A 20,148-nucleotide genomic window follows, 5' to 3' on the forward strand; every position below is an offset into this window, starting at 1 on the left:
AGTAGATGGTTGAAGAAACAAAGCAATGAACAAGGTAGGAAACAAATGGTACTGCCAGTATTGCATGCACTGAAAACCTATCAGTAAATAGAAAGCCCTTTTTTAATGAATAACTGTACAAGAAGACTAAATTCAATCATTAAAGTTTTCCAGATTTCAGGGCTTGATAATGCTCTTTGTCTCACAAAATGCTGAGAGGAAAGGGTGTAAAATAAATGCAAAATTAGATGAAAAGGACTTCAAGCCCGAGTATATTTTTGGATAGGACTTTTTTTTCCTGCACTATAAATGTAACCAAGGTGGAATTCGTTTATAAGTACTGTCCTGTTCAACCTTTAGAAATGAAGGATTTGCCATTTAATGGGAGATGTGCATTTTATTGTAAAGATAGAACACGGTGCCCTTGCCTGCTTATCCTCTGGAGGTGCGGACCCTGTTTTGCATTGTGCATTGAGCATCTGGAGAGGACACGGATTTATCGCAGACCCAGCAGACCCGACATTTATGTACGAAGATCAAGGTTTGGGGAAGTTGTAACTTCCTTTCCCAGGAGAGTGTCGGATGTTAGAACCGATCAGAAATGACATAACCAATTTCCGTTTCATAATCATGAGTCTATGAAGGCAGAGCAAGTGAGGAGGAAAAGGGAAGAGTTTTCAGATGAAGGATGAAATTAGTAAAGAAGTTGTGTTAGACGATTGACTAAAACTTAACACGTTTCAGCCACGAACAGAGTGCTATGGAATTCTTTGTTTATGAAAGTACTCTTGAAATGATGTCAGCTAGAGAAGAGAAATGTAATAAAGAAAGAACTGTTCACGTAGGGTATTTAGAAAGCAGATTTGCAATTGGCATCAGCAGGTTGTTAGCGATTGTAAAGGAGGGTGTTTTCCATTCAGATTGGTGCAACTCAAGATGTGAGGCTGAGGGAAGTGTGTTCAGTCACTGTGAGATGCCCAAGATGTGCCGGAAAAGTCTGACATAAGTAATAAGCTTAAAGCACAACTTGGAGAGGAAACCTATGGCAAGCCATGTGAGAATGGCATGACGGGACAGTTGTTTTAAAATCCAGTTTTTGAAGAAGAGTAATCTTGTCATATATATATATGATTTTATATGCATGTGTTAAACCTGATAGAGTTCTGTTTAATGGATGTTTGTAAACAGGTTTTATTATTTAGATTCAAATTCCTGGGCAGAATTTTTAAAAACAGAGAGCGAGACTTGGGAATATAAAGCACCTGCTAATTTTTAAAAATATTTGATCAGTGCTCACTGTTCTCATTATTTTCCCCTGAGAAATGTATTTAGTTATTTTCATTATAGTTAAGTATTTACTAATTCTGTTCTTCAACCACTCAATAGATATTTTTAGTGTTTACTATTATTGCCAAGTGCTATTTGAAATGCTGGGGGATATAGCAGGAAACAGTCTAGTACTGTACATAATTGATTCCAAGATGCACATTTCCTCACATTTTTTTTTCATTCCTGAAATTGGAACATGTCTTACAGTCTATTATATCATAATTTAATTGGCAGATTGTTTTCTAAGTGGTGCATCGTACAGCATTGTGTGTTATAATCAATAGCATCTGTGATTTGTTAAAATAGGGTGTAACAAAGCAAATATAATTATACATATATATGTCAATGTGCCTACATATATGTTGATTTATTCATATTTGTTTAGAAAATGAAAAGTATTTCAAGAAACTCATTTTTGTGCCTCTGAAAAAATGTTCCCAATATAGAGTGCTGTATGTCCTTGGGAGTTGTAAATTGAGAAAAAAAAATGGCATTAGTAGATACAATGGGATTCAGAAGAATATAAATACTAAACTTTCCTGTATTTCTCCTCTCATTATGTGTGAGGGGTTTTGCTGACAGCTTAATTGTCTGAGTGTTCGGTTTATGTAGGATGTTGGCTGTGTGTGTGTACACATCTTATATCACTGTTTTTCTTTGTGCTTTATTTTGTGAGTAAAACCAATTTAATTACTTTATGATATTGCTGTAAGTAAATCCAATTATGGAAATCTGGATTATTCAAGAAAGTTAAATTAAGAGGCGATTCTTCCCTTTGAACATGGAATTACCATAGGATTTACTCAAATGGAACACTTAAAATCAACTCTGATTCACGAAAATTCAGTTTGCGTGCAGTTTAAAAAGATGACTGTCATGTAAAATGAGGTACACCTGCATTGTTGAGCTGACGCAACAATTGAATTGAGATGAATATATTCAAATAAGTAGTAAGGTGCACGCTCATGAGGACATTTAATAGTGATGCATTTAAAACATTATTCAGAATAGTCTGAATACTAACAAGGAATTAGAATTTATCATTCATTGATTTTGAGCTCAGTTTCTCTGTCTCCAAAATAGAAGTATTTCTTCTTTTGTATGTGTGTGTATATATATAACAACTCAGCATTTTTTGAGGCATATAAATTCCAGATTTTAATTATTTATAGGACCATAAATTGTTTATACTGTTTATTGAAGTGTATGCTTTTATTTAGTACATAAGGCTACAGCTTAAAGAGTTGTGAGCAAATACACTTCCTAATACTCCCAGAGTCCATATTTGGCGATCAGTCTTAACGACCACCACACGTGGGTTCTCTGGGAGCTCGAGGCGTCCAGAGACCTGTAGGTTAAGAACTGAGAGAGGTCATGTCGTGGAGCTGAGATGCAGGTTACAGAGGAAAATCTGGGCTGATCCTGCAGAGCCTTCTTAGCTGGGGCAAGTAGCTGGCCTTTCAGTCTAAGGGCATGGCCATCAGCGTGTCTCGTGCAGGGGAGGGACATGATCAGATGGGCGTTTTAGAAAGACCACTGTGGCTGCAGTGGGAGAATCCACGGAGAAGGAGATGCCTGGGGCGGTGCTGCAACGAAGGATCAGAAATAACGGCGATGTGAGCTAGACTGGATGCTGTAGGGACAGAGGTGAGTGTCCAGAAAAGAGAGAAGAGAGAGATTTAGAAGGATGTGGCGATGAACTGGATGGGGAGGTGAAACAGACAAACAAAGGCTGTGCTAAGGTGGTGCCCAGATTCTGACTTGGGAAACTGGGGGTTGTTGTGCCATTCCCTGAAACAGTGAGCACAGGAAGAAAAGCAGGTTTGGGGGTGGGGGTGTCAAGGTAATGCATCCACTCTTGAGTGTGTTGAGTTTGCCACCTACTACGCATCCAAATGGAGATGTCCCATTTGCCGTGGAGAAAGAGGGGAGAGCGGGGGTTTAGCAGTGTCAACAAGGTTTCGCTGTGCAGACGAAGAGCCCAGAGGAAGCACCAGTTTGCTGGATTCTGTTTAGGTTTTCTCTAGCCACACCTTGTAACCCACAAGTAGATGAGATCTATGGTCGAGGAACAACCAGTTCAACCAATTGGGGAATAATCACTGGAGATAATAATCACTGGGGAGACAAGTCCAGGCTACTTCGAAGGATTGGGGAACAGAAGAGAGGAGGGGAGAATCCCATCAAAGATAACCTTCTCTTATTTCCTAAGGGCCATAATATCAGTTAGACTTTTTGCAATAAATACAAAGCTGGATTGCATGTGTGCACACAAATTGTGCTTCCTCGAGTCACCTGGAAAGGTGCCACCCTTTGACGGGGCACCCATTTCCTCGAATCCGTGGCTCATCCTGCTCGCCTCGCTCTTTAAGAGGAGAAGAAGGACTAGCATTGCAAACTCTGCGGACTCTTTCTAGTGACCCAGCGTCAGAGGACTGTGCCAGACTGGTTTCGTGGAGATGGTCCAAGCTGCCAGACAGCCTTTCGTCATGGGTCCTGCCCCCTTTGACTGAACCCAGGGCCACGGCTGTGTTCCTGCCCAGGGTAGCTCTAGCAGCTGTTAGAGCCACATTGCCAACATCCTGTGACCTTCAGAAAATCCCAGGCCTGGCTGGCCACCCGGACACTTTCAGTGAGTAAATAACATCGTATCCAGTGCTCACCGGGTCCTGCTGGGCATCGTACCAGCCCGCAGGAGACACGGCTTTTTAGTTCTCACCAAATGCTGAGCAGGCTTTTCTCCAATAGGACCTTGGGGAGGAGTTTCTCTGGGCAGGGGCCTCTGAAGGCAACAATGCCTGTGTGAAGGAAAGGAGGAAAATAAGGAGCTCTTCCGTGGCCACAGGGGGTCAAGGAGAGATGCAGAGAGGGCTTGTATCCAGAGCCATGTGTTTGGACTGGAAAATGTCTAAACTTTGGCAGCTCCTTTACAGGTCACCTAAACAAAATTTCCACTCTTTCAGCAGTGTCTGCATCACGAAAGCTGTATGTTTCTCTGGGGCCTGGTAATTTAAGTGGAGTCATTATTGTGTGAAATTACAGTATCAACTCACATACTTTCATCACCATCATTTTGTTTCATCGTGAGACGGTAATACTGTTTTCACACAACCGCAGTAAAATCTCCTTGCTGGTATAATTTCTCACGGTGGGTAATAGCGTCATCCCAGGGTTTCCACTTTTCCTATACCTGGATTAAGATTCTTTTGGAAACTTAATATCCTATTACAGCCACGAGGGTGTGGGTCCTCCATGGCCTTGCATTGAAATCTTTATAGGATTGTTGTGGTGCAGTTACATGGTTATTAGTGAAGGATGGTTTACCAATAAAGCTCTAACAGGCTGCTTCATGGTGCAGCCCATTCTGGTTTTTAAAGCCTAAATACTTCTGCAGTTTCCAAAGCATACCTTCAAATTATCAGAAGACATTTGTCTACCCCCGGGGCTCTAGTAGTTGCTTTCAAATTAAACAGGAAAAAAAGTTGGTTACATATCGTGAGGACATGATGTGTGGCCCCAACTTTTCTTGGCCATGTGGCTCAAAAATTTTACCTGAACCCCCATAGAAAAAGGATTTTCCATGTTGGTAGCTATTATTAAAACTGTGGCCTTCAGGTAGCAGAATTGTTCTTTTTTTCCCTCAAATCCTTATGTCAGCAGTATTTCTTTCATGGTAACATTTATTTATCAAAGTTTATGCTACTTTGACTTTTTATAAAATAACAGTGAAGATAAATGGATCGATTGACCTCAAGAGCAGTTTATCCCTTTAGTCACACTTCAGTGGCAAAATCAATACCCTTCTGAAATATCTGATATTACAGTGATTCCAGTAAATAGTGACATTCCTGAGCTATGTGAAAGGGGAACTAAAATTTATTATCAACTTAGATTTTTTAGTACCTGTATTGATTTTCCTGGAGATGCTTGTGAATTTTTATTTATCTGTGGCTGAGCAAGTGACCCTTGTTTCAGAAAACTGCGGTTGAAACTTGCCGAGATTAGGGGAGTGGGAAGGACTGGGTGTATTTGTGAATGTGGGGTGAAAGAAGGAAAGGAAAACAAGAGGGTATTTTTTTCAGAAGTGGGCTTTTTTTGTTTTCCTAAACATTCAACATTATTCATTCTGTTTTGTGTTGCCCAAACTATACATGTCAAATCTACAGGTACTTATTAAGGATATCCGGCATGCCCAGCCCTGGGAGAAGGGCTCTTGGAGGGGGTTGGCATTTGAATTGGTCTTGGTTTTGCAGATGAGATTAGCGTAAGCAGTGGCTTGGGGAAGGAGGAGGCAGTGAGGACGGGGAGCGGAACTGGAGCAGGGGGGAGATCAGCCTGCCAGGGGGCAGTGGGCGCAGGAGCAGGGGGGAGGGTGCCCTTTTTGGGGAAGAGGCAAAGTTTGCCAAGGTGAGGCTGCCACTCAGTGCAGGGCCGTGAATTTTAGGCCTCGAGGCAGCGGGAGGGGCTTTCAAATTTGTTTGTTTGTTTAATGTATAAACTTATTATTTTGAAATAATTTCAAGCTTGCAGGATAGTTGCAAAAATAATACAAAACCTCTACAGAACTCCAATATGCCCCCACCCATATACCCATATCCACCTACTTTTGACATGTTGCTGCATTTGCCATGTCATTCTATCTATATCTCCGTCCGTCTGTCTGTCCGTCCATCCTTCCATCCTTCCATCCATCCTTCTGTCATCTGTGTCTGTCTGTCTCTTCTCTAAACATGTGAGAGGGGGTTATATGCATCGTGCTTCTTGAACACTTAAGCCTTCTATGTACTTCTCCTAAGAGCGCTGCTTTAGAATTTTCAGCTGAGGAAAGCTGAGAGGGAAATGTCGGATTGAAGAGCTGCTCTGGTGGAGGTGGGTGGAGTGATGGCTGGAGGAGCCCCCCGGGGGTCTGGGCTCTGTCAGGAGCTGGGTGCAGCAATGCCGGCTGGAGGCAGCCCCGGGTGTCGGTGGGAGGACAGGCCTGAGGACCAGACAGAGGGTGACACAGTGCCTGGGGGAGAGAGGAGATGGAGAAGGCATCCAAGGCCTGCATTCTTACGGAAGCTCTCCTCCTGGGTCTTTGTCACTGAGGCTTGAGATGACAGTTTGTCCTGTGAGGGAGGTTGTGGAGCGCCTTGGCCACTGGCGAGAACCAGGATGACGTTGGATGTGACACTCACCCTCTGTGTGCCTCAGTGTCCTTGAAGGAGCACCTTTCTCTTAGAGTCGGTGACGTTAAATGAGACGATACAATGGCAAGCATCTGCTTTCATGCTGGACACAGGGTCAGTGCTCAATTAGTGTGAGTATTTTGAAAATTATATAGGGAAAATTAGTTCTTAGGGAAGCTCAAGCAAAAGCTTAAGGCAGTGAGAGCTAAAGGTTTCTCTTGCTGGGCAAACACTTTTCTCAGTTAACTGGAGGGAGAAGAGGGTCCAGTTGGCCAATGATCTGCATATAACCTTGTAGAGTCCTTAGTGGACACTGTAGGGACGGCTGGAAGGAGAGAAGTCCTAACACTGGTCAACCCAGATCATCAGATAAGTTCTCCAGTGTTTTTCAAAAGTCAATAATTTGAGAGGCCTTTTTTTTCTTACGAATTCACTATTACTGTGTTTTTATTAAGCTGGCAGATTATAATTCTGCTTTATGGTTCAGAGGCTCTTAAATGCGTAATAGCCATTTGCTGTGCCTATATAATTTTTTTCAATCACACATTTTGATTCAGTATTTACTGACAGTTATCAACTATGTGTTCATTACTATACTGGGCAAATAAAAAAGATGTGTATTTTCCTCCTAAAAGATATCTTATTGGAAAGATGAGATGATGGAATGATGCTCTAAAAAAGTAAATGAATGATTGACTAAAAGGGGTCAATAAGCACTCCAGAAATGAAAGAATTTGGAAATGTGGGCCGATATCATCAGCAAAGGCTTCACTAAGGAGATGCGGCTGGGCCCTGGAGAGGCAGCTAAGTGTGAGCAGTGGCAGGCGATGGCAGGAGGGGACGGGGTTGGGCCTGAGCAGGGAACCTTCACAGAATGATGAGAGGACCCACTTGGTTAGAGGGTCTTTGCCAAGACCCAAGGGGCCATTCTCAGGTCCACTGAGACTCTGTTTCATTCCTAAGTTCCTCATGAGAATCTGACTGGAATGGCTTTAGTGAGGGTGGGGGCGGGGGTGGAGTTCTTTTTTCAACACGAAGTAAATTAATTTCACATGACTAAAAATAAAATTCAAAATTGTATATACTTACAATTAAATATGTCTTATATTTGTTGTAGGATATAATGTTTTGAAATGCATTCTATATATTGGTCTTTGTTGTCCTAAAATGACAACTGAATCTGCTAGATGAGTGTATTGAATTTGACTTTATCAATGTCTGTTTCCTTTAACTTTGGTAAATAAAGTAGCCAAACTGATATTCAGTTTTTTAATGAACCTTCACAATGCAACTGAAAAAAAAATGTGAACCATTTCTTTAAAATTTAGAGAGTGTATTTCCAAAATAAAGTATTCATTTACAGCTGGGATAGAGAACTGTTAAATAAGAATGGATTTTTCACAGGGGAAAAATGACCAAATGAAACATCTGGACTAGCAATTGAAAGTACTCTGACCGAAATCTGCTTGCTTCAGATGGGCACTTCTGTCATGTTCTTGGGTAAAGCCCTGGGAAACAAAGCCCAGGAAAGTGCTGGAACCAGAGGCAGCTGTGGAAGTGGCAGGGATGGTATTGCAGGCACAGCTTGGTGACATGGAGGTGAAGGGACGGGCTTTGCTCTGTTGCGGGGATTTGGAGCCGTCAGGTGAGTTCTTTCAATGAGAAGGTTTCAGAGTCCCCTGGTGTTACTGGGAAGTTCCTTAATGCTGAGTGTCTGAATCATTCCTTAGCATTATATTTTCATGTAATTTACGGTATTTACTGTATTATACATCAACTTAGGACTCCCTAGTTGTTTATTCAAAAGCTTAAGGTAAACAGCTTTCTTGAGTTTTATACTGCCAGGTGTTCTGGTTTGCTAATGCTGCCGTTTTATGAAACACCAGAAATGGATTGATTTTTATAAAGGGGGTTTATTTGGTTACAAAGTTACAGTCTTAAGGCCATAAAGTGTCCATGGTAAGGCATCAGCAATCGGGTACCTTCACTGGAGAAAGGCTATTGGCATCCAGGAAACCTCTGTTGGCTGGGAAGGCACATGGCTTCATCCACTTGCTCCTTGGTTGCATTCAAAGTGGTATTCTCCAAAACATCAGCTTTCGACGGCTGTCTTCAAAATATCTCTCTAAGTTGCAGCTTTTCTAAAGTCCTTCTGTTTCTGAGCTTTTATAGGGCTCCAGTAATTAAATCAAGACCCACCCTGAATGGGCAGGGCTACACCTCCATGGAAACAATCCCATCAACAGGTCACACCCTAATCAAAGGTGTTACCAGTCACATTTCCATGGAAACAATCAAAAGATTCCAACCTAATCAACACTAATACATCTGCCCCCACAAGATTGCATTAAAGAACATGGCATTTTGGGGGACATTATTATGTACATCCAAACCGGTATAGCAGGTGATTTCTCAATCAAATTTAGTCAGTCAATGAATGAATGAACTTTTGGCAACTGTGAGATCCATCTGGTTGGTGGACATCTGGCCTCATTGTCCTCTCCTCTTCTTTGACCCCCCAGATACCCCTAAATAAAATGATTTCACCCTTAAAAAAAAGGAAGAAAGAAAAGAAAAAAGAAGGTGAAAAGAGACTTTTAAAAATAAATGTAGAAGTAGCTACTGAGGAGGTAAAAATATGGTTTGTTACTTTTGTCATCTCACTTTAAAGCACTGATATGACTCTTTCTGTTTTGTTGGCGTAGTAGCGCGTGGCCCAGATGTTTTTGCAGTTGGCATCATGGCCAGGGCTTCCTGCCTGCAGTGCACAGGCCAGGCTGTTTCAGAGGCTGAGGGTTCCCCTTCCAGCAAGCATCGTGTCTCTTCATGAAACTGACTTCAAAAGCTTATGTGAAAAGAGGCAATTGAATTATAGATAAGAGAAGGCCAAGATCCCTATTTCACAAGAATATTTCTGTTCTTTAGCATATCTGAATTTCAAAATGTCGTCTGTTTAATTAAAATCAAAGGCATGTTTCTACACTGTTATTGAAATGAAATTTAACTTCAAAAACATTTTAATTTCTAAATTGATTTTTGTATTAAATTCCTTCTGAAGTGTGGGAAATACTCCGTTGGTGGGATTGTAGATTGGCATTGTCTTTCGGAGTGAGTGCTCTTTGACGCACATTTGAAAGTATGTACCCTTCAAGCTGGCAGTTCCACTTCTAAAAGCATTTCCAACAGAAATACACACACATACGCACAAAGAACTCACAATAGAGGAAAAACTGTCAACAGCCCAAATGTCTTCCTATAGGGAAGAAATTCTGTAAATTGTGTCTTGTATCAGTTACCAAAAATGAGGCAAATCTATGTGTGCCGACAGTGAAAGAGCTTCAAGAAATTGTCGATGAAAAGCAGGTGCAAAATTAATATTTGGTATGATCCCACTTTTATTTTTAAATAATTACACCCAACATTACAAATAATCAGTTAGTTTCTAAGAGACAGGCACAAACTGGTACAGAAATAAGAAGAGGTACTTTCATTTCTAAATCCATGTACTTTTGTACCATGTGAAGTGTTGACATACGTATGTATTATGTAATTAAGCATTTTGTGACATTTTCCTGACATTCTTCAGAAAAAAAAGTCAAACAAGAGAAGTACCAATTCACATTGAATGTTTATTAAGTAGTTTATATCTTCCCTCCTTCCCTCTCTCCCTCCCTCCCTTCCTTTCTTAAAAGTAATGTTTCAGATTTAAATAATGTAAAAAAAAACTATACAGTGAAATTTCACTCTCACCCGTGACCCCATCCATCCCTATTTGTCCCACTCCACCTTCTCCCAACTCTCAACTCACCGGAGAGCTTCGCTTATTATCATGTGTCTTCTTCCAGAGTTTCCTTTAAGCAAATACAAGCACCTAGGAATAAATATTGTTATTTTTCTTCCTTTCTAAAATTTTACAGAAACGTACCACATTAAGATGTATTGTCTTTTTTTTTTTTTTAATCACCAGCTTATCTAGGAGATCCTTTTGTGGAAGCTTCTTTCTTGTTTTCCGCAGCTATGTGGTATTTAAGGTCCCAGAACTGCTGCCTTATATTCCTGTGTAGAGACAGAGCTCCCACCTTTCTGGGCACTTTAAATGAACCTCTTTTAATCCTCACAACAGCCCCATGAGGGGGTCTGAGTATTACCCTCATTTTACAGATGAGAAGAACCTGATTCAGAGAAGGGGAGGCTTAAAAATTAAAAAGCAGCAGAACAGAATATGAACTAGGCAGACTGAACCAGACTCTTAAGTTTCTGAGTCCCTTAATTACTGAGTTATATTGATATATAAAAATTGTAAGTCAAGATCTAAGGATAATGATAAAGGTAGTTAGCAATTTCTGTGTCTTTTTGCCTAGATCCTTGGTCTAAATGTATAAAATCAAATAGTGGTAACGGAATCTCTTCGTCAGCCCCTATAATCATCTAGATGAAGACTGTGGAACTTCAATCGCTCAGTGACCCTTAGTAAATAATAGCACTGCATAGCACACTCCGTGAAGTACTGCAGAGATGTTTGTGAGAGGGATTCTCCCTCATCTAGAAGGCGTGGAGAAGGCGTGGACACCCTAGTCTGAGCCGAAGACCCAAGTAGCCCAGGGGTGGTGGGCACAGCCATGGGTGACAGGGGCGTTTTGTATATGTGCATAGCTGGCAGTGGTCACGGTTCAATCCATGGTGGCTGTTTGCATGGTAAGAGCAGTGTTCCTCTCCTTCAGGGGTCTCAGAAGGGTTGTGTCAGTCTCGGGATGGTGAGAACTGGGTGATGGTGTCTTCTTCCTGTCCATGACTGGGGCCCCTTCACTTGGCCACGTGTGTCCGTCCCCCACAGCCTACGCCCACCCTCCCCGCTGTTCAGCGTTGAGTGCTGAGCCGCCACCGCTGAGGTGGGAGAGTCCTGCAAGATGTCAGTGTATATGCAGGGACTGTGGTCACGGAGGGACGGAGGTCCTGGCAGGTGCTTGCTGATGGATGGAGGAGTGACGGTGACCTGCTATCTCATGGTCATCCAGGCCCATGAGGGAAGGATTCTCTTCAAAGAGCCTTATGTAGTTCATAAAATAATATAGAGCTTACCTGTTTAGATTTACATTCCTACACAATTGGTCTATTTGAGAATTTGTTTAATAATAGTATCCTTGTTTTAAGTTGCCTAGACTAATGTATTATACCCTAAGATTGTGTTAAATTCAGAATGTTAGCATCTGAGGTATAATAAAATCTTGTTAGTTTCCCTTAAAAAAAAAAAAAGAGGAAATAGATAATTTAAAATGTGTTTGTAAAGTTATGAAAACATTTTTCAAAACAACTTTCTCAGGGAGATGGCATCACCCATTTTCTTTAAGCAGATGAGGTTGAAAGGACATTCAAAACAGAGAGGAAAATGGCTTAAGAAAAATGATTCCAAAGAACCTAAATCTTGGAATTAAAATGATCATGGTTAAAATCAGTAAGCGTGAAAGTCAGCCTCTAATGGGCTTCAGGCAATTCTGTGAATATGTAAATAGCAGAGAAACGATATAGAAAGGCACTGGAAAACTTTTTCTATAAAGGGGCAGATAGTAAATGTCTTAGGCTCTGTGGGCCATGGGATCTCTGTCTGCTGCAGCCGAGTAGCGTATATGAATGAGTATGGCAGTGTTCCAATAAAACTTTATTTACAAATGCAAGCAGCAGGCTGCTTTTGACCCACTAACCTTGGTATGCTGATAGAGAAGGCCAGTAAAAAGACTGCAGTAATTTTTTTCAATTTTTTTAGGCTCTTATGCATTTAAAATTATGATAGACATCATAATGTATACAGACAGTGCTATGAGATTTTTTCCCTAGTTTTGCATTTATTTTTCTGACTCTGGGTAGGAAATATGACATTGTTTTATACTTAAAAGAATATTGTTGCATTTTGAAGGCACGGAATTAGTTGCCAAATCTGACCAGGGAGTTTTAAATTTATACTTATTTATACTCATTTTTTTTGACCTGTGTTTATATATATATATATATATATATATATATACATATATATATATTTAAAATTTTTCCATTTTAGTGTATAATTAGTGGCATTAATAAGATCTACAATGTTTTCCTACCATTACCAAGATGTTTTCAGCACCCAAAACAGAAACTCTGTACCCCTTAAGCAGTAACCCCTTCTTTAGCCTCTCCCAGACCCTGGTAAACTTATCTACTTTCTATCTCTGAATGATTTTGATCAGGTAGTCTGCAGATATCAAGGGTCTTTGGGTTTAATCTTTATTTTTTATCTTCTGTTCAGTGACACAGGCCTTATTAGGGGCAATTGAACTTGTGAAAGTTTAACACAGATTTTCAAATTAAACACAATAAATCAACATTAGAGTTTGCCGTGTGCCAGGCATTGATATAAATGTTTCTGTTTGATTATAGCAGCAACCCCAAGAGGCAGGAGCTGTTAACCCCATTTTACAGATGAGGAAGGTGGGACTTAGTCACCCTAGAGTCGCAGCTGCTAAGATTCAAATCCAGAAGTCTTGCTCCAGAACCTGTTCTTAAAGGCTGCCGTGTACGGCCTGTATTTAAATTCAGCCTCTAAATACTGTTTCTATTATCAGCTTATTGAAGTGCACCATTCCACCCTAGGAATCATGCCCTCATGCCAAGAGATGTGTATGGTTTTAGCAAAGAATGAAAGAACTTTAAAGGTCAGGGAACCTTCAGTCTGATACAATTCAAGTCTTATAAATCATAAATAAGGGAAATAAGACCCAGCCAAGGACAGCTAGTAGCTGAGGAGAACTTGGGTCCCCCAACTCCCAGCTCTCACGGGTGCCTTTGACAGGCACCCTGGAGCCTCCGCCTGGAATCCGGTGAGTGCTCTCACCTCCCTTGTAGCATTTGGGGTCATTTACCGCGGCAGTGAGTGGGTCCTCTGGAGCTTTCCTCTCCCCCGTGTGAGCAGACGGAGCCTGGATTGGGAGCTGACGGACCAGGGAAGACCCTCCAAGCAGGTGGCCTGCGTCACCACTGAGCCAGGCCTCTCGAACCCATTAAAACACACCCCCTCCCCACATTAAATACCTCATTTGGGGTTTTGTGTTTTTTTGGAAGGGGTTTTATAATTTTCCCTTTAAAGTCATTTGACTGTGAGCTGTTCATTTAATTTACAGTTGGTTTCTCTGTAATCATCAGGCCAATTCAGGAATTCTTACAGTGAATTTCTTAATGAATGCTAAATGTAACAATGAATAAAAATGACTTATTTTGGTTTTTAGACACTTAATTAAACATTTACAATTTTGACATTCTAGCTTTCTCTTTATTTTGGAGCCCCCATATCTCTTCTTTGTGTCTCAAACATTTTTGTGGAACCTTAAGCTGGAGGGCACTAAGCCTGTGCCTAAGAGATCAGTTGATCCGGCACCAGGTACAAACCCTGGGTCTGCTGCTTCCCAGCCTTGTGGCATCGGGAAAGGTGCTTTCAAACTCTCCAGACCCCACTGTCTTCATCTGCAAAGTGGGGGTAACATGCCTGTCCCGGTGAGGTGGCGTGTGCTTTCTTGGTGTTGGGGAGGTGTTTGCTTGCGGCTTGGCCAGGTGGAAGGTTTGGGGAGGTGTTTTTCCTCCAGCCGCAGCATCCCCAGCAATCTGAGGGTGGGGGGCTCTCGGATGTGATTCACTTAACCTGCCCTCTGCTCCTTCCTCCCCACCCCTCAGTCTGGCCACCAGGAAGATCAGTCCCGGGGAAAGCAGGCCCCAGCGAGCCAGGAAACCTACTCCCAGTGTGTGGGGTTACCCGTGTGGAGGTGGGGGTGATCTGGACTACGGGCCCTTGTTCCTGCACCTGGTAGGCCAAGGGTTCAGGAAGTCACTTCTCCCCAGGCAGGACAGGGCCCCCCAGGCCCCTCCTGTGACACCTTTGGGGGGTGGGGGACTAGTGCATTGCACCTGTTGGAAAGAACAACTCATCAACCACATACATCCGGTTCGCCTGGTCAGGCAGCACATCAGTCTGAGACGGGGCTTGTTTGGCTTTCATTTTCGTTAAAAATGAGGTGCCAACGCGTGTTTTGTAATGTATTATTAAAATTTATGTGTTTTTACTGGCTTCGTTTGCTACCTTGTCATTCTTTATTAAATCTCTGTTGAATTTTCAATTGAAAATTAACGCTAAAAACCAATGATGAAAAGTAAAACGTTCGCCTGTAGAAGGGGAGCTATTAAAACCTGGAGTGCCTACCTTTTGACAGTCCTCTCAATTCCCTAAACTGGTGGAAACAGGAAGTGCTCGGTGCCTGGCCGGGTGGTGGACGGGCCGAGCTGAGCCCGTGGCCCGTGGCCTCACCCTCGTGGACACTGGTGCCCGAGCATCAGTAACGGGGAACACCTGCTGGCCGTCGGTGGAGAACGCTGTGGAAAATTAGGAATCGAAGATGTAAGGCTTCACTCCATCGCAAACTCCCTGCACTCAAGCAAAATGACTCGTGCTTTCAGTGGTTGAGGCACGTGGTTTTACCCTTCAATCCTTCAAGCTTAAGTATCAGGGCTCCTACTCAGGAGAGCCCTCTTCCAAATCCCTATATCCAATTTTGTATTCATAATTTTGTGTTTTTTAGAGAGAGCCCCTTGAACTCCATAGTATTCCTGCTCCACGAAACCTGCTTCTGCCCCTGAGATGTGATGTTTTTACTCCTTTCATTTAAATCTGCCCTAATGAGAATACACGGTGAGAGGACATGTGTCAACAACCCTCAGAAACAAGGGCACTGCTACCACTGCTAATAAGTATACTTCAAACATATTATTCACGACACCTTAGAGGACCTGTAGTGGAAGCTTTTTCTCTTTTTCACAAGATTCAGCTCTGCTAGAAATCATTTGGACTTTAGAAAAAAAAGAATTGTTCTATCACTGTTTTATCTCTAAGGCCTTATGTTTTTCCTTCTTCTAGGTTTTACACCTAAAAATATATTTTTAAAGGCTTAGAGCAAGCAGGTACATCATTATTTTTATGACAGTCAAATTAATTCTTTCATCTACTACTTGAAACCCACGGAGATTGACGATCCTGATTTCTTACGTTAATGATGTAACGCTCATTGAAAATGAAGATTCTGGAGGATAAAAAGTAGCGCTGTGTCTGCTATTGATTAACCGTCTTGTTGGCTTCATTGTTCAGCCCTCATTGGCCTCTTGGGCCAAAGACGCCCAAGAATAACATTGCTGACATTTTCTTGAAGCGATGCAATGCTTTGACAAAGACAGCTGCCTGCTTTAAAAAGATGGTTCTGATGTACATGCTTTAGTCTTTCGGAAGTAAGAGTGATTGATTAGAATAAAAGGAAGTGAAAGACTTCTTAAAGTTACACTGGGTGGTTATGTGTCCCCCTGAAATACTTAAAAGACATTGTAAGCTGGTGATTTTCAAAGACTGTGCTGCTTATACAATGTAAAAAAAAAAAAAACAAAAAGTAGGAAGAAATGTAAGGAAAAGAAAATATATGTATCTACACACACCAGGGTAATGGTAATTTTCACAGTTAATTCGAATAAACATTTCTAGTCCTGTAGTTGTAAAGTTCTGAGTGTGTGTAAAGTATAGCTTGACATATACCAAAAACAAAATGCTGTTTTAAAATGACAAAGTTCAAAGAGCAAACAAATGCTTCTATTCAATTGACAATTTTTATTCACTTGAAATTAGATATACTGCTGTCCTTGACAGCTATGCTTATCCCAATACTCCCATCAATTACTCCCTTCTCATTCTCTGAGAGGTCTAGCTTATGCCTACTTTTGATTTTCAGAGACCCAAATTATACTGAAGTTTTACTAAATGTTATTTTTAGAGTTGTGTCTTCCCATTCCAGGATCTTAAAGGGAAGTTTTGATATTCTTGAGTAGCACGACTATTTTTCTCGGCTTCTTTTGGGAATTGTCTAAAGTATTATTTTGAGTATTAGTTTCATACCTAAAACATCTGATGTGAAGTTTTGGTTGTGTATGGCAGTATTTGTGAAGCTGCCGGTACAATGCTTGCTGAATTTGACGTTACACTTAGTAGCTGCCCAGGGGAACTGGATCCTAGAATGGGCCAGGAGTGTTCCCTGCCGTTTAGGCGGCAGTTGGGAACGTGCCTGCTCAGAGCTTGGCAGACCCCACACTGAAGCTGGCGTCCTGCCCCCACACCTGGGCGTTCTGCGGCAAGCTGCCTACCTTTCTAGGCCCCGTTTCCTCACCTGTGAAAGGAGGATGGTTGTGCCTGAGTCACAGGGTACGGGACTAAATCAGATCACGCATGGGAAGGGTTCACCCAGGGCCTCTTACAACAAGTACTCCATGATTGATAACGGTTGTCATAGCTTAAAAATAACCACAGCATACTAAGAATAAATATTTATTGAGTGCTAACCATGTGCCAGCTCCTATGTTATGAACTGGAATTTTTAAAAAATGATTAAGTCATTATCTCTGCCACTTAGGAGCTTATGTTTTCAAGTGAGGGCACATATGTTTGTGATAATTGTGATATAATATGATAAGCACATTACTAGTAGTACTCACTATGATATTTTGTGAGCAGGGATAATGTGTTGCTTTAAAAAAAAAAATCAACTTTCTAAACTAAACAGAGTCTGAATCAGCAAGCCCAGTTACAGAAAGGCTTAGTGTCTCGGAAGAATTCACTGTCTTTCTTACCTAAAAATGATCCTGTTAACAATAGGGTTTTTTCTTTTTTCTGATTTTGAGTTTTCCAAAAAAAAAATTGGCAAGCAACAATCTATATTTTTAGCTGTCTTGGACTCAAGGAAAGTCCTTTGACTTGAGGCTGCATTAGGCGGGTGCTGTTTGCCTTGTCCCTCTTAGATTGGGTTTCTAGAGATTGAGGCTGAATTGAATGTGACGAGGGGCTCAGCTGGACAGACGAGCTCAGCTGGACAGACGAGCTCAGCTCTTTTCCGTCCTGCTTCCAGGATCCCTGCCCCTGCTGGAGCCAGGGCGGGGCCGCGACTCGTGAGGGCAACCAGGGGTGATGAGATAGTCCAGCCAGGCGGTCAGTGGAAGTTGAGAGATAAGTGATAACGTTTTAAAAATTAGGAGTGACTGAAAATCTAACTGAAATGAATCTATTATTTCCAATAGTATTAGGTACAAGTTACAGTCAGGTGTATTCTAAAGATGGTTTTTCTAAATAACAGTCTTTTAAAAACTAAAATTTGGAAGAGTATCCCAAATTAATACAGTAAAAATTATTCATTGATACTGTTGGTCTTTTGCTGTTCAAGAAATTTACCAATCAAATGTCGTAATGGAAATGGAATTACTTCAGCAGCAGTCGTTTTGATATAATATATGTCTGCTTCCTTGTTTCTAACTTTTTCAGTTTGGTTAATACAGTTTCTTCCATGAGCATGGTATTCAGCTTTTTAAACAGCTTTAATTCAGTGTGCTAGAAGTTAAAATAGTCCAAAGGCAATTAAGGATTTTCCTGATGGCAAAGTTGCATGCTTTGCATTTTCCCGGCATAGCTCTGCTCGTGTGCCTGGTGTCGGGGGAATGTGTCCAGCCTGCTTCATGGAGGTGGTCTCACTTGCGTGTGCTGCGTTTGTTCCTGAATTTCATTTTATTTTTTTTTAATGAATCCAGTGTCTGAGTTGTAATTTAGCCGTGTGCATCTTGGGACATCAGTGTGTTGGAACAGGCTAAGGGCCAAGCTGAAGAAAGGGTTCCCCGGCAAGAGCTGGCCGGGGACAAGAGGTGTGCTCCACAATTTGGGAATGAGCAGGTGGAAAGCAATGATGAGGCCCAGCTGGCTGAGGCCGAGCCCCCACCATAGGGTCATGCCAACCTTTTTGAAGTAAGAAAGGTACAGTATAACTGAAAGGCAAGTACAAAATGTGAACACGGTTGAGTAGCAGGTAGAGGGCCCAAGGGAAGTAGGCTGAAGGGAGATTTGTATTAATAATGTGTTTGAGGGTTTAGGAGAGATGTGCACACCTGGTTCAGGGCACATTCCCTCCTCCTTCTGATCAATCACCAGTAGTGAATTGGATCCATAAAATCTGTCTAAATGCTCCCTGTTCCAGGACCCCGGCCATCTCTGGACAGCAGGGGCTGAGATAAAACTAGTCAGTAAGAGAGAAGCCCCCTTCCCCATAATGTAGCAGGAGAGGATGGCTGGAGAAGGCCTGTGGCAGGACAGAGCCCGGAGCTGTCCCTGACAAGCCAGGGAGCGATTCAGGCGGCCGAGGCGAGTGGCTGAGTTCCTCGTCCACCCATGAGCGCGCGGCAGCAGTGGATGGATCCACAACAAGCAGCCTGTGGCCCCTGAAAAGGACTCCGAGGCTTCAGACCCCTTACTTCCTCAGACTCTCAGGGGGTCACGGAGGAATTTTCAGAGCTTGGAAGGCTCCCTGTGCCCCCTTCCCTGAAACAAGCGACTGCTGGGCACAAACAGTTTCGGAAGCCCAGGGTATCCCCTTAGACGTGTGTTTCCTCAGATTGAAGTGGAACCAGGAAAGTAGTTTAAAAGTGATGAACTATATGTATTTTCCTTACAATGGAAAAGGCACTATGGAATATGCAGGATTCCTACCTGAGCATGTAAGACACGGACCTGCCAGCACGGGAGCGAGGGAGCGGCGCCAAGAGGGCACCTCCAGTGGGCTCCGAGGAGGAGGGGGAGGGACGGCCTTCATAAGTGAAGCAGGGTCCAAGGGACCCTGGGGGGAGGAATTCTGAATTGGGGGGGTGGTAAGAGTGTGAGGGAGGACAGACGCTCCCAGTAGAGCGTTCTGAGGGTCAGGAAGGCTAAGTTGGGGCTCCGTGGACCTTGGATTTATCCTGGAGGCAGTGGGGAGCCACTGAAGGTTGGTGCGCCTGGAAACTGAGTGACGAAAGCTGTGTTTTAAGATAACCTGGTAGCAGAGTGTAAAGTTGTTTGGAAGGGGGGAGGGGTAAGCAAGCTTTAGGGAGTCATTTCTGGCTGGAGAAAGCCTAAAATGGGGGCACGCACCGTGTTTGTTCCAGTGAACAGCTTGGACAGAAGGAAGGACGGGGCGGGGGATAGATAGGAAAAGTTAATAGGGAGCTTGGCAACCCCAGAGGGGACAGTGGGCCCCTGGCAGCTGGGTTTGTGAAAGGTGGCAGACAGTATAGACATATTCTGCCTTAAGTAAACGCCTGACTCTGAAAGTCTAGAGTAGTAAATAAGAAAATTAAGGAATACTCATTTGCTTTACAAAATGGCTGTTTTTAGAAGGAATTACAATAGACCAAGCTCTCCTAATATACCTAAAATATGATGTCTGTACTTTTAGTAACACACATTCAGTAAATCGAGGCAACATTTATCCTGTATCCACACAGACTTCATGCTTTCGTTTGGCCAGGTAAACAAATCAGCCTTATTAATGTATTGTGGTTGGATCATAGAAGAATCAAGCTGAGTTCTGTGTCCACTTGGTAAACAGGCCCCTGCAAAGAAGAATAAAGTCCTGAGCATTTTTAATTTGGCAAAATTTTATTAACTAGGGAGCTTCCTTCCTGAAATTTACAATAATTCAATCTAGCCTTGTTTATATTTTCATATATACCTAAAGCTAAATTTTGCCCCCTTCCTGACTCAGTAAATGGCTGTCTGTTGTTTTTAGACTTAAAACATTTCAGTCGAGAAGGAAAAAGAAGCCAC

General features: G+C 42.3%; 1 protein-coding gene across 2 annotated transcripts in view; it reads left to right on the forward strand.

Moving 5' to 3' along the window:
* The window catches only part of AFF3 (AF4/FMR2 family member 3), a 524,208-nt gene that overhangs the window by 185,546 nt on the left and 318,514 nt on the right, over nt 1-20,148 (forward strand). The gene's annotated exons all lie outside the window — the stretch shown is intronic.

Source organism: Choloepus didactylus, chromosome 17 (assembly GCF_015220235.1).
Source record: "Choloepus didactylus isolate mChoDid1 chromosome 17, mChoDid1.pri, whole genome shotgun sequence".
Lineage (NCBI taxonomy): Eukaryota > Metazoa > Chordata > Mammalia > Pilosa > Megalonychidae > Choloepus > Choloepus didactylus.